The sequence below is a fragment of the Triticum dicoccoides genome, chromosome 1A, assembly GCF_002162155.2.
Source record: "Triticum dicoccoides isolate Atlit2015 ecotype Zavitan chromosome 1A, WEW_v2.0, whole genome shotgun sequence".
Classification (NCBI taxonomy): Eukaryota; Viridiplantae; Streptophyta; class Magnoliopsida; order Poales; family Poaceae; genus Triticum; species Triticum dicoccoides.
Genome location: NC_041380.1, coordinates 274,669,071 through 274,682,350, shown reverse-complemented (window position 1 = coordinate 274,682,350; position 13,280 = coordinate 274,669,071). Strand labels below are relative to the sequence as shown.

At 43.0% G+C, this 13,280-nt stretch overlaps 1 long non-coding RNA gene across 1 annotated transcript; it reads right to left on the bottom strand.

The window, feature by feature from the left end:
- Nucleotides 1-2,684: 2,684 nt before the first annotated feature.
- LOC119281954 lies at nt 2,685-3,411 on the bottom strand. The gene is made up of 2 exons (XR_005138597.1): nt 3,278-3,411; nt 2,685-3,048 (listed from the first exon to the last, which is right to left on the bottom strand). It is a non-coding gene; the product is annotated as an uncharacterized LOC119281954 (long non-coding RNA).
- Between the last annotated feature and the right edge of the window lie 9,869 nt (nt 3,412-13,280).

Below are 13,280 nucleotides of genomic sequence, written 5' to 3'. Positions count from 1 at the left end.
TTAACGCCCACACGTGTGGGGGTTGACCATCTCGACTACACGCATTCATCACCGTCCAGTACTATATGCATGAATCTTGACACAATCTAGCTGATTTTCTGTGCCGTAGGACAAGGCGTGTGTGTGGTGTGTGACATAGTTCGCCCACACATCTGTTTTACCACACGGAAGGGCCGGTGTGTGAGCGTTTAGCAGTTCACCCGCACACCAATTTTCAGTCACGCACAAGGGCTGGTGTGTGGGCATTTGCCATCTCGCCCACACGCCCGTCTCCTCTCCCACACGTAAGCTGCTAGTTGCCATGTATTTTTACAGGCACATGGGAACTGCCTCTAGTGTGCTTTATAAGCAGGTGACAACTCTCTTTTTTTACCCGAGTTGCCATGTGCAGGGTACACGGCAACTGCCTAGTGTGCACGTGAGCAGATGGCAACTGTCTTTTACCGAGTTGCCATGTGTTTTTCATGGTACATGGCAACTGCCCCAACGTGCACGTACATGGCAACTGCCCTAACGTGCACATAAGCAGATGGCAACTCTTCCTTTTTACATGGCAACTGCCCTAGCATGCTTGTGAGCACATGGCAACTCTCTCAACTGCCTAGTGTTAGTATGTGGCAACTCCTAAAGTTATGAAATCATGACAACTATATTAGATCAGACCATACATGTCAATTGCAGTTAAGCAACCATGGCAACTGCAGTTGTCCGACATGGCAACCGTAGTTCAGCGACATGGCAACTGCAGATAAACGAACATGGACGAGGGTCTGGACCATGGCAACTGCGGGCGCACGGTGGGCGTCACGCGTCGCGTGTGGGACCAAAAGTGTACGAGGCCTGATATACGGGCGTGTGGGCGTTATCAACTTCGCCCACACGCACGCGTGTGAGAGGGTTTAGGAGGGAAAAAAAGATGTGTGTGGGCATTAGTTGGTTTGCCCACACGTAGGTGTGTGGGCTGGTTGCTGTCCATTCACACGAAGCGTGTGGCACAACTACCCGATACACCACACGTGTGGCAGTTATCGGGACCCCAAAAAAAACTGTTTATTCTTCTCTAGAAAACGACAGAGCAGGAAAAAAAGTAGGTTGATCGTATGAAGACTAACCGCATGCTGCTGGCCCTTGGTTTCGAGATCTGTTGTACTGATGCATAATTCTCATCCATGTGAACTAGCGCCGTGGAAGGCAAGGACAAGGCCATACATAATCACCTGGAATCTAACAGAAGAAGGATCTTCCCAAGGATCTGGTTTTACATGTCGTTGATTACCTCCGCAAGTCGCGCATCTCATCGTCGTCGTTAGATGTTGTAGTGCCGCCGCCGTTATTGCCTGTCGTGATACGTCGACAAGGTTGTGACATACCATAGAAGGAGCCGCCGAGAGTGGATATTTTCTACGAAGGTATCTTCTAAAATTTGTATTCCGGTGAGAACAGCTAGTTATAATCCCTAAAAACATGGATCGGTCAACAAACTTGTAAACGAGCACGGTCCTCGCATGCAACCGTTGTTATTTTTTTAAATAAAAAGCTAAGCAGATTTAAGCAGCGGTATGGAAAATGGGTTGGTACTCCTAGAAATGCGTACTCCCAATGCCACATGTGCCTTTTTTTTAGGCGCCCAAACCGCTGCTTAAATCTGCTTAGCTTTTTATTTAAAAAAATATATATGACACCTCTTTTATACTCCTAGAAGTATGTACTCCCACACCAGTGGATAAGGTAAACCGATGTCAACACTCGATAGCTGCTAACTAATCTGTGCACCGTGCCGGTGAGAAGCTACCTATGCATACATAACCACGTCCTAAAATCAAGGCACACGCGGCCACTAGCTTCACTTAGAAAAATGGCCAGTTTGTGATGCACTTGTACGTGACGGCTAGACTATACCTTGGTCATTTTTTAATAGTAAAAAGGAGTATATTTTCAGCTAAAAAAGGGAGTATATTTCATACATATAGATATGAATCTTGTGCATAGGGATTAATAGTCTGCTCGCAATCAATGAAGAGGTGTATTTTTTTCCGGTGACACGAAGAGGTATATATGAAATATACTCGTCTAGGCATATCTGACATCTGTAAGAAGTATACTGTATTTTTCAAGTGTACATGCTACTGTTTTTTCCAATGGGTATATACTGTCATCCTACCCTTGAGTACATACATATGTACACCATTTTGAAGGAGCTTAAACTGCCATTTTTTCAAGGAGTATATACTGCCCTTAAGTGTATATACTGCATTTCTTAAGTAGTAGATACTGACCTTTTTTAGACTGGGTATATACTGCATTTTACATATTAGAGTATCTTTGCATACTTCCGTAGGTTGTAGTACAACATTTCAAGTGGTATATGCTAATTGCTAATTACTGCTTGCTAATTAGCATATATTGTTAAGAGTATATACAACATTCTTTAATTAGGAGTATATACTGCCATTTGTAATCAGGAGTATATATACTAGTCTAGAATCAATGGAGTATATACTATTTTTATTTTTATTATGGAGAATGCACTCCTTCTTTTGTTTTGTTATATACAAGTTTTTTAATGGACTAATGCCTCATTTTTGTGATGGAGTACATATTACTCTAAAACTTAGTATAATTGATCTGAAAGATATTATAAACTAAAAAGCGGTACGATGCCATTAGAAAAGAAGCACACAATATAATCAAGTATAATTATTTCAAAAGGTATATTACATAAAGGAGTAGTACAATTAATAGATTAAGAATACAATATGGGAGCACAATTCATTTTTTATATCGGTATTTTCCTACCCAGATAACAAAACAAAATTTGCCTAATTTTGCATCACGTATGTCTCATGTTGTCCATGCATGGCTGTTGCACAGTGGATCAATCATGCCAGATTGATCTAGATCGCCATGTCACATTGTCGAAATCCACTGCGTTGTGTAGGTGTACTCGTGTCAAGGAAAAAGCAAGCCGCTATGCATGCCTTGCACGGAGAAGCGGCGACGGCGGGCGAAACACAGCTTGCATGTAGTCCAAATTCCGATTCAGATTACCTATAGATCAGGCATGCATACCATATCAATTAATTAGTACAAGCATCAGATAACAGATTCATCTAATCTCATCATGCAGCCATGTTTGTCTATGAATTTGCTGATGGATTGATGTAACTCGTCACCATCAATGCCGATTGGAAGAACATGCATGCATGCGTGCGAGGCACTCCCTTGATATGCTCATTGATGCAAGTCAAAGGTGCATGCACAAAAATTATATTCATACCTAGCATCTCCTCCGGGAAGAGCTGGCTGCCGGTGGCATCTCGCCTCCGTCGCCGCCGAACCCTGCTGGTTGCCGCATCTTGCCGTTGCCTGAGTTTGCCGTCGAACCGCCCAGTTCAAATCCATATTTCCTTGTTATCCGGCTACATCCAGTTTTTTTGGGGGATTCTGACGTAATCTATAGCCTGTAGTTGGCTTATCCCTATAAATATGGAACAACTTTTCAAACTGGACGCGGTCAGCAGATAATTAACTAATTATTAAAAGCTAAATGGCTTTATCGTGGAGCCAAAAAAGCAGCGCTGGAAAATCAAACGACACATGTGAGTATGTACTCTTAGGTGTATCAAACATGCCCGTGCGTTGCAACGGTAGATACAAAAATTACACGTTGGTCGAATAAGTATGACTCAATATCCCGACATATCGGTATCTTCTATTTTAACACAGTGGCTCATCATTTTGCCACTTATCTTTCTTCCGACTCTCGCTGATGATGGATGTGATGTCCATGTGATCACAATGCATTCGACATGATAAATCCCAATGCAACGAGCTTGCCACCGCATGACACACTTGTCATTGTGTAGCGCAAGAAAATGTTTAAAACTTTAAAAATAAATCTCATCTACCACGAACTACTCCCAACGCCTAGACATATAAAGACTTTCCAAAAACTAATCAAAACCTAGACATAAAAGGCTATTGAAATGGTGAAAAGTTTTTTCAATTGACATACATTTAAAAAAAACATTTTTAAAATTCGTAAACATTTTTTTGTTTAGACGAACATTTATTGAACACATGAATAGTTTTTTAGTTCCTGAACATTTTTTGAATTAATGATTTTTTTAAATTAGGGCAAAAAAATTGAAATTCGCAGAAAAGGTGAATATTTTTTGATAATTTTATAAAATTTCATGGATATTTTTTTAGATTCGCAAATATGTTTTGTATACATTATCATTTTTTCAAAATCAAGAACATGGTTTATTTCCTGACAATTTTTTTTCCAAATTGTGATTTGTTTTATAATTTGCCAACATTTTTGTAAAATTACCAACGTTTTTTGAAATAACGAAAAATTTATGATTTTTCGAACATTTTTAAATTTCGTAGTCATCTTTAAAATTTGTCAATCTCGAATTAATTTAAAAAAGAAGTAAAAAACAGAAAAGATAAAAAAATGAAATGAAAAAAACAGCGACGCCACGCCCCGCGGGCCGGCCCATGAAAACATACAAGGGGGGGATGAGGTGGGTGAGAAAAAGAAGTGGGACAATCGATGGAAGCAGGGTGATCCCTGGTCTTCCCAGTGGAAGTAATAGGCTTCTGCCAATACGCCACCGGTGCGCATGTGATTTAGACTGGGTATCTTAGGTATAAAACACTTACCACAACGGTGACTTAAAAAATGAATCGCTTTGTTCACTTATCAGAATAATTCCTAGTCTATCCTTCTGTTTCCAATCTAACAATGATACTCAACAGCGGTGGCGGGGCGACGAGGCACGGCCGCACGAGCTCACCGGGCGATGATGGTCCATCGGGGAGAAAGAGGAAAAAAGAGAAGACCTATTGGTGGAAAAGATACATGATCTGGCAGAGGGCACATCAAGGACGCATGATTCTCGTCAATTATACGCACGTGACGCGGCCGACCGGCCGGCGCGCCGGATACAAGCGTTTTCCTAAGGGGATCCAAGAGTCCATTTTTCAAAGCCCGCAGTAAACAAACTTCTCAACTCCTACCTTATGGGCATGGCCCAGTTTGTCAAGCTACTCAGTTTACACAACGATGGCTGCCACTTCTGGAGATTTATATGAAAATTAATGTAGATGGGGCAATATCAAACAATTGGCAGAGAGGAGTTGGAGCGGCAATTTGTAGAGATCCTAATAGTCAGTATCAACTGGTCCTATAATCCTGGAAACATTGGCCTGCCGGGAAGCTATGGTGCTTGCAAACGATCTTGGCTGGCAGCGAATTTTGTAGCCTCAGATTGGCAAGGAGTGGTGGAGGACATTGATCACAGCTCCGGAGGTCTTTAGGAAGCGATTTTTACAAGAGATCAGTGAAGGCAAGACTGGTTTTCAGTCTTGTAAATTTATTCACGAGCGCAGAAACTTCAAATTTGAAGCTCACAATATCGTCAAATTTGCATGTAATCTAGACATAGGACGCTATATTTGGTTGGGTAATTTTTATGATCCAAACCATGTACCTATGAATATTATTTCGAATCAATAAAGTGGGATGAGATTGCACAAAAAAACTACATTTTCTTTTTTGAGAATAGACTCTGTATCTACTGGTGAAACATCTGAGAGGAAGCTATCTCTCGCCCTCTGCAAGACATAGCTCCATCTCGCCTCTAACAAGCGCGTTATAGAGCCGGCCAACTACAGTAGCAGCGGCGTGAGTTTTTTTCTTGTGTGATTTTTTATCAGGGGTTTTCACTTGTTTGTACCGGTTTTTCTTTGGTGTTATTTCGTGTTTCCTATTTTTCTTTGTTTTTTTCTCGGCTTTCATCAATTTTCCCCCTTTTTTAACACATGTTTACATTTTTGTACACGTTATATATTTTTTGCATACATTGGGAACATTATTTATGCAAGTTTAATATTTTCAAATACATGATTAACATTTTTTGAAATATATGTTTTGATGGTTAATTTTTTCATCCACATTTATATATTTTTGCTATACATATAAAATATTCTTATACACGTTTAACAATTTTCAAGTACATGATTAACATTTTTTCAAATACATTTTTAAAATATTTTTACGAATACGACTTAAACATTTTTTTTCAAATACGTGTTGCGGGAGCTAAATCCGGCAGATCTCGTGATAGAGTATCGTAGCTAGGCAACTTGGCACAATTGTAACAGGAGGCAAGGTTTACCCAGGTTCGGGCTCTCACGAAGGAGATACTACCCTACGTCTTGCTTGTATTCATTGTGTTGGAGTGTGCACAAAGTACGGATGAAGTACCAGGAGATTCAATCTGATATATGAGAAGCTTGATCCCCGTATTATATAACATATCGGTGGTCCTACGGTTACACAACTAAGTTGGCTAAGTCGGTGGAGGCAGAGTCCTCCACGACTCCAGTATCTTCGGATTGTACTTTGAGTCTTCTAGAACCTTTATGTGTTCCGCTACAGGCTGCCAAAGTGGCCCAGGACAGAACTGAGGTAGGGTGCATATCCCGGCCCACCAGACCGAGAACCGACATGACGAGGACCCCTCAGTCGGGAAACTGACAGTAGCCCCTGAACGGGTCTTCAAGTATGGTTGCACCTTGGGTCATCCGGGATACATATCGTCTTCGGTGGCCGATTTAAAACCAGTTTAACGAAACGTCTCTCGAACAACGGCATCACACAACCAGCCTACAGCCTGGCTACCTCTGTGGTGATGTAGACCACCTCGATCTTGAAAATGTATAAGGAGTGGGCGGATCTGCGCACAAGAAAGAATTCTCGCAAAGTTAGCCGCTTGGCAGGACAAATTCCCGCACTGAAACTTCAAGGTTATCTGGACCCACTCTGACAAGCCCGATCGGTCTCATATGATAGCCCCATGGGTCCACGCACTATCCTTGACCTGACAGTCAATGTGACGTGTTGGAGTGGGCTAGGGGTCCACCCAGGTCATGTCCCATCAACAACAGGCATGTGTCTCGATCCCTACAAGGGATGAAACATCTTCCCCTAGATTCCCGCGCGTGATTAAAGCGATCATGGGGAAACAGAGAGGATTCACTGCCCCATGGTAGAGTAACCCCTCGTCGTTCCATTTTCTCCACCCCCTATATAAGGACGGAGGCGGAGATGGGGAGAGTTTTACACCCATTCCTCGCGCCCCTCTTATTCTTTTTCGCACCAGAGCTCTTTCTCCCTAGCGCTCTAGTGCTCCTCCGTCACCAAGATTCCTCCCATGCGCAGCGCTGACACCACCACTGCGCCATGGCTAGCAACCAGTGCCCGAGGAGGGACGACCAGGTCATCAACAATGGCAAGGGTGCACTACCGCAGAGCCCAAGGTGGCGTTGCCCACCAAGCGCAAGTGGAAGCCCTCGACGGTGACTCGCGACCAGTTGCATCGCCTTCCATTGCTGGATATCCGCTGGCCTCAGAGATTGCCTTCGCCCACCCTGGGCTCGCCACCGTTAATGGCATGGACGTGGCTACGATAATCCCTCTTCCCGCCGACAAGGAGAAAGTAAGCTTTGTTCCCTTTCTCATTTGTGGGATAGGGTTTTTCATCCACCCCGTTTTAGGGGCCTTTCCACTTTTACTATCTTCAACTCCACCATCTTTGAAATTTTGTGACAGAAACAAGGAACAAGGAGGAGTACCTTATGAGCTTACAATGGCAAGACTCATATCTATCTACTAAGTTACTAAGCTCGTTAGGAATGATATCTATAGTGGCTCAGGACTTTGGGGGTCATTGGTGTAAGAGTATGCTTCGCTTCGTAATGAGGTTTGCACCTACTACATCTAGGGCATATCTATGGGGCTCATGTGAATACTATAAGTGGACATCAACAATGTCACGTGTAACAACATCATATCACCCGACCCAACAACTCCCACCAACACCACATGCCGCATACACCAAGTTTGACCATGCGGTAAAAAAGAAACAACACGAGTTTAATTAATTGTTAGTCCAGCTTGGATGAAACATACAACAAACCAACCATAATAGACCATCTATATAAAAAAGAGCTAACTTATGACTAAAGAATGGTGTGGTGAGGCACGCTTCACACTCTAGTTATAGAAGACACCCCCTTCTTAGATCTGTAATCTGACTGATAAAAGGTTTTTCTTAAAGAAGGTTAAAATCCCCGACCTCTGCATCCAAGGATGCACACACAACCATCTTTATTATATTATTGAACAAAGCCTGACAAAACAAAAACTTGGATCAACCCAAACCACCTTCCTAGCAACCTCTGTAGCTACATGTAGGATCAAAAGTAGGTCTAGAGAGAGGGGGGGGGGTGATTAGACAACTTGACTAAATAAAAATCTAGCCTTTTCCCAATTTTAAGTCTTGGAAGATTTTGGCAACTTAGCACAAGTCAAGCAATCAACCTACACATGCAATTCTAAGAGTGTAGCAGCGGAAAGTAAAACATTTCATATGAAGGTAAAGGGAAGGGTTTGGAGAAGGCAAATGCAATGTAGACACGGAGATTTTTGGCATGGTTCCGATAGGTGGTGCTATCGTACGTCCATGTTTATGGAGACTTCAACCCACGAAGGGTAACAGTTGCACGAGTCCACGGAGGGCTCCACCCATGGAGGATCCATGGAGAAGCAACCTTGTCTATCCAACCATGGCCATCGCCCACGAATGACTTGCCTCACTCGGGTAGATATTCACGAAGTGGGTGATTTCCTTGCCCTTACAAACTCCTTGGTTCAACTCCACAATCTTGTCGGAGGCTCCCAAGTGACACCTAACCATTCTAGGAGACACCACTCTCCAAAAGGTAATAGATGGTGTGTTGATGATGAACTCCTTGCTCTTGTGCTTCAAATGATAGTCTCCCCAACACTCAACTCTCTCTCATAGATTTGGCTATGGTGGAAAGATGATTTGAGTGGAAAGCACCTTGGGGAAGGCTAGAGATCAAGATTCTTGTGGTTGGATTGGAATGTCTTGGTCTCAACACATGAGTAGGTGGTTCTCTCTCATAAAATGAGTAGTGGAAGTGTAGGCACATTCTGATGGCTCCCTCTTGAATAGAGAAGGGGTGGAGTGGTATATATAGCCTCCACACAAATTCCAACCGTTACACACATTTGACCCAACTTGGTCAGACCGAATAGAAGAACTCGGTGAGACCAATTCAGTTCAAAATATGAATGTTAGGAATCTCAGTGGGATTGAAATGATCAACTCGGTGGGGTCGATGTGCTAGGGCTAGGCCAAAACCTCATCTCGGTGTGACCGATTGCGTGAACTCAGTGAGACCGTTTTCAGCAATGAGTAAACAGAGAATTGGTTAGGCAAACTCGGTGGGACCAATCGCTCATTTCGGTAAGACCAAAACATTAGGAAGGGAAACAAAGAGTTTACATTGCGAACTCGGTGGGACCGTGCGCTCATTTCGGTAAGACCGAAACGTTACGAAGGAAAACAGAGAGTTTGCATTTCCATCTCGGTGAGACCGAGATCCGTATCGGTGAGACCGAATTGTCTAGGGTTTCTGGCTGTGGCTATGTCAAAAGAACTCGGTGGCGTCGGATAGATCAAATCGGTAGGGCCGAGTATGACTTTGGGTTTTGGACATATTTGGAAATGAGAAAGTGGCTGAGGGTTTTGGAGCATATCACTAAGCACTTTGAGCAAGTAGGCCATTAAGAAACACCTCATCCATTTTTAATAGTATTCTTTTTTCCTATGGACTCAATGTGATCTTGGATGACTAAAATGAAAATGAAGAGTTTTGAGCTTTTGCCAATCTTTGTCCTTAGCATTTTGAGGGGTCCACATCTCTAGTCCATGCCATGTCAATCATTGAATTTTTTGAAATATTTAACTTGAATGGATATTAGTTCAATGAGCTATATGTTGTTATGAATTACCAAAACCACCCGGGGATTAGTTGCACTTTCAATCTCCCCCCTTTTGGTAATTGATGAGAACATATAGACCAAAGCTTCGACAAATGATAATATGAATGAAATACATCATTGCTTCGATAAGTATGTGATAAGCAAGAGCTCCCCCCTAAATTTGTGCATTATTTAAAATTTTCTTTTGAATGCAAATGCACAATCGATTAGGATCATAGGTCACTCTTCCATGTCACATACATCTTGGTGGAGCGCTCAAAATGATAAGATACAAAGAACATGCACTCATCACCAAGGAAAACATGATTGATCATACACAAGTAATGGAGATAGGCATTGAAGCACACATTAAAGCATAGTATGATCAAACACATGATCATGAAGTATCTCACGAGCAAGCACAAATAGTAGCGTAGGAATCAAATGGGCAAACGATCAAAGTAGCAAGTAGCAAGAGAGGCAACAAAAGGTAAAATGGTCTCTCTCTCGAAGCCTAATGATCTATACACTTTCTCCCCCTTTGGCAACAAGTTACCAAAAAGCTCGAAAATGCATAGTGATATGCGGCACTCTAGGCACGATCTCTGGTGTGCGTAGATGGTGTGGAGAGGAGGTCATCTACAAACGCTTCTGAAGATGTCTGAGGAGCTGGAGGAGTTGCAACTGGAGGTGCAACGGTGGCAGTTGCTGCAGGTGCTGAAGTAGTAGCTCTGGAGTCTCTAGCAACTGGCACTGCTGAAGACCTTTGTGCCCTTGGCACTCTCTAGAATGTGTCGGTGGTAGGTCTGTCAATCCCGTCTTCAACTTCTTCCTGTAGCTTCTCAACAGAGATCTGAATCTCGGTGACCTTCACATCTAGATCATGAATTTTAGTCTCAAATATCCTCTCAAGACTCTCCTGATTTCGAGTCAGGGTGGCTAGTCCTTTCTCAATTCTCACGGTTGCCTTAAGCAGATAACTGAGTTGATCTTGCTTGGTCTTGATATTGACAACTGAAGCATCTGGTACATTAGCTGTCCTTGCTGCTTTAGCAGCATTTGCTCTTTCTCTCTTCTCCTGGGCTTCTAGTAAAGTAGGATGTGATGCATCCATGACAACCTTATTGTCCTCAAATTCTGGCCTCAGGGGAAGGTGCTCTTTGTCAAGAAGATATGTCCTTGTTCCCACCATGGAATTGATCAATACTTGAATGTGAGGGGCATATCCACATGATCTCTTCTGATCAGGTGCAGTTCTCATCACTGTTTCAACAATCAAACTCATCACCTTGAACTTTTTGTGGCACATCAAACATATGAAGAAAGTTGATTGAGTGACCATAGATCATTCTATGATCTCCTAACTTGGGCAACACAGTGTGCCTCAATATAGTGTTCATCGTGGTTAGACCTGACCGCAAATAATAGATGGATCCAAACTTGTGAGTTTCCAATGCAGCATCAGGAATTAGCTTATACATGTGAGACATGGAGTTGTGATCCTTTCTGGGCTTGGCATACACATCTGTGTCATTCTCATCTTCCTTGGTGGCATTGATCAACTTGGCCCATTCAGCAATTGAAGATTGATACCTTGTTTCTTCTGTCATCCAGACAGTCTTGTCATCTGGATAGAAATGTGCAGTTGAATAGAATTGCATAATCATTTCATCATTCCATTTTGTCAACTTTTGTCCAACAAAAGTGTCAACACCATTCATTCTAAAACTTTCATGTACTCCTGGGAAGTAATCCTCATTGTCATCAATGTACTTCCAGTCAACTCATTTCATGTCACAGACAATAGATTTCTTGTCCAACAAGACCATCTCATAGAAATCTTGCTGTTCTTTGGTGTGAAAGAGATAATCAACAGTAGTTCTTCTCCTTGTAGCATATGGATCAGCCTGTCTCCACAATCTGAGACCTGCATCCTTCCTTTCCTTCATGTTCTAAGCAACAGGATGATTATCATCATGATCAAGAATCTTTGGCTTTAACTTTCTGAGCACTTGCTGCTCCTCATCCTCTTGAGCTTCTGGCACTGGGGCCTTGTTCTTCTCAGCATCAGGGATGTTTCTGGTGGATCTCTTGGGTGCAGATGGTTTTGGAGCTTGAGCTTGAGTTGGGGGCTATCTCGGGCTTAGATGGAGCAGCCCCAGACCTTATTGCATTCCCCATGAGCTTCTGAGACTTTGGAGGTGGTGCAGCTGCCTCTTCCTCCTCCTCTTCTTCATCATCACTTCTCCTCATAGAAGGTGTTCCAAGCACCTTTATAGTGGTAGTTCTTGCTCTCTTTTTCTTCTTGCCATCCTTTGCAGCCTCATCATCATCTGATTGTTCTATAGTGAACTGCATAGTTTCTTTGGTAGGAACTTTCCTGGGTTTGGACATTGGAGCTCTCCTAGGTGGAGCTTTCTTAGCACCAGGTTTAGTAGCAGAAGCATTACACTCTTTCTTAAGAACTTTCCTCTTTGAAGTCACTTCTTCAGCAACAAAGTCCTCATCTTCAGATTCCGAGGTTTTCTTCTTTCTTTGCCTAGTTGTAGCCTTAGGCAAATTGTCGGGTGTTCTTCTGCTACCTTCATCATAGCTGCTTGAGGGACTAGTGCCCTCACTGAGATTCAGCTGCTCCTTTGACCTATTCTGACTGTCACTGCCTTCTGACATCTCTGAAATTGACCATGTGAAAATATAGGTATAGGTAGAGTGGATGAGCATCACAAATCACTGCCATTTTTGCAAAAAATGAGACAAAAACTTAACTTTAGTTTTCTGCAGAAAGCATTTCGGAGCTACCGATATGACAAACTCGGTGACACCGAAGCAACTTTAGAGTCTAAACATACAGTTTCGGTCAGACCAAAATGCAGTTCGGTGACTCCGAGATGCTAGGGTTTCACAGAGAAAGTGAACTCGGTCACACCGATTAGTACACTTCGGTCAGACCGAGTAGTACATGTGCAATGGCCTGAGCCAAATCGGTGAGACCGATCGGTCAGTTCGGGATGAGTTCAGCCGAAACCTAACCCTAAGTTTTTGCGTCAAATCTATTGTAATGGAATTTTCGGTGGATAGATTTATCTCAATCGTGGCAAGAAACTAGGCATTGATCTTTGTGCCAGAATCAGAGTAAAAGTACGCACAAAGAGATCGAGTTCGTACCCTAGCTTGGCGACGAACTCGCTACAGCGACAACGGCGGTGAGATTTCCGTTGACGGTGATGGAGACCAGTGGCAGGAGGGCTGGCGACAACGGAGATGATCCGGAGACTAGGAGGGGCGGTAGAGCTGGGTACGTGCAGTTGGGTGTTTGAAGAATTTTCCAAATTTCAACCCGCGGAGTATATATACCCAGCCACTGTCGATGTGACCGAGTGGAACGACTCAGTGTCACCGAGATGCAGAATTGCAA